A 2,363-nucleotide genomic window follows, 5' to 3' on the forward strand; every position below is an offset into this window, starting at 1 on the left:
TTGTGTAGAAAAAAGTGCCCCCCGATTGTTTTTGTCCTGGCTCGAACACCCTCGCCTTTGTAGAAATTGAGTTAAAATCAGTCGTCTTTATCTAAAAACTTTTAACAAGGGTTAGGATTATTACTTTAGGACTTAGTGGCTATTACCGGTCTAAAAAGACACTTCCCTCTTTTGTGTTACGGAATGGGTGGTTTTCAGTCTGACAGGAACCTGTTTCCTAAGAGTAAAATGTTCTTCTAAGTACTAGAAAACGTGCCGTTACTTTTATGGGTTTATTTCTTTTCTGATCTTAAATAGCTGAGGAGGCAGAAAAGACACCATAAACTGAAGCCTCTATGAAAAAAAATAAACGTGTTTCAAAATGTTTACTTTATGTTAACACACCCCAATCTGACCTTAAACTCGTTGTAAACAGCCTCATGAAAATACTTTGTGTGCTTTGTTTCAGCAGGGGTGCCTTTTCTTACACAACACCGGTTTGAATCTTGGCGGCAGGAACAAAATGTTCTGCTCCCGCCTCACTAATAAAACTGTGGTATTATTTTACACTAATAAACCTGAACCACAAAATATACAGAGAGCAGCAGACTGTCTGGATAAACCTGCTGTATTACTATGCGTTGTAGCTCTACTAACACTGCAGGTGGAGAATGTCCAGCTTGTGAAAATCAATGAAATAAACTCATTTGTGTGACTTTTATCAACACCAGGGTTATTATCGTCATTCACATCACATGTGGTACATGAGGTGGAACGAAATTGTGTACTCAAGGTCCCAGTTAATAGCAAAAATATAAAGTATAAAAAAGAAACAGTAAAGTATCTAAGATATACCTTAAACAATAATAATGTAAAATAATACAAAGCAGAGTCGGCCCAAGGCATAAGCAAACTAAGCGTCTGCTTAGGGCCCCAGGGCCACTAGGGGCCCCCCTAAGTGGAAGCACAGGTTTTAAGAAGTTTGTGAAGTACTGAGGAAAAAGTAATATAAACAGGTCAAATGCGTCAATTTATTCAACTTTAAATTTATTTTTTAAACCATTTTATATGGTTTCATGTATTTTTTTATTTACATTATTAAGTATTTCCTTGATATTTTATTTTTAATTTAATTTTGTCTGTTTTCGCACAATTTAATTATTTTTTTATGCATCTAAGTTTTTTTTATCTGTTTGTTGTTGATCTTGCACTACAAAATTATTTTGAACATTACTGTTGCAGTTCTTTGGAACCAAAGATAATAAACCAGATGACACTTTTGCTGTAAAATACATTGTATACTGGTGTTTTTTTTTCTTTTACTTTTAGTACCACTAGATCGCATGTGTCAAACTCAAGGCCTGTGGGCCAAATCCAGCCCACCATAACCATTTCTGTGGCTCTCTACACCCTAGAGGTCCACAGAAACAGAACTTCAAGATAACTGTGCTTCAGTATTACTTTACCAGTCAAATCATAACATTTCTTTATGTTTATAATGCCAAATTACTTGAAGAAGTCGTCGAATGCAGAGAAAGTTATATTTTACCAGTTTGTGAAGAGGTAGTTTTATCAATACATTCTGCCATGTCTGGCCTTTTGAGGACATTCATGAACTTGATGTGTCCAAACTGAAAATGAGCTTGACACCTCTGTATATAGGATAATATAAACAGGGCTGTCAGAGTTGCAAGGAGTTTATTTGAGGTGGGGAATGATCTGATCGTCTGACTGTTGATTGCAGTAATCCACATTATTAGAAATAGAGGGCCCCAAACCAAATTTTGCTTAGGGCCCCATGGAGGCTTGGGCCGGCCATGATGTGGTGTATTAAACAGCAGCCTGAACATGAGTCTGTTGTGAGCAGATGGGTATGAATACAGCAGCTTAAAAGCAATTGATCAGCTTCATGGATGATCCGCAGCACCGATAAATTAAAGATATTTAAATGGTTCAGAAGTTTAAGTGTCAAATATTTAAATTTAAAATAAATTCACTGGAAATGACCTTCTAAAATAAATAAATTACCTGACTGTAACTTAAATGAATGTGTTCCAACCAAATGTTGGATTTAAGGGGCTGCATTAGTACCAATAAGCTGCTTAGTTCAACAAACATGTAACTCCAAGTCTGTGCAATGCTCAGCACTTTTTAGTAGTGGATTTGAATATAATCTTTTAAAAACTTCAGGAAATTTTATCAACTGATTTTGTGCTAAAGCAGTATTTCTCAACTATGCAACCCTGAAGTAGTCGCAGACCGTTTCCAGTGTAAAATATTTACAAAATATTTATGTAATAAATATTTAAAACAGAAATGCTAATTATTTCAGCCTTATGGTTTATGCCTAAATACCTCTGGGTGTTTTTTTTTTTTTTGGGGGG

The 2,363-nt window shown here is 35.5% G+C and overlaps 1 protein-coding gene across 1 annotated transcript in view; it reads left to right on the forward strand.

Moving 5' to 3' along the window:
* LOC119414734 (neurexin-2) overlaps positions 1-2,363 on the forward strand; it is a 1,264,057-nt gene that overhangs the window by 1,225,049 nt on the left and 36,645 nt on the right. The gene's annotated exons all lie outside the window — the stretch shown is intronic.

Source organism: Nematolebias whitei, chromosome 1, assembly GCF_014905685.2.
Source record: "Nematolebias whitei isolate Nwh7 chromosome 1, NemWhi1, whole genome shotgun sequence".
Lineage (NCBI taxonomy): Eukaryota > Metazoa > Chordata > Actinopteri > Cyprinodontiformes > Rivulidae > Nematolebias > Nematolebias whitei.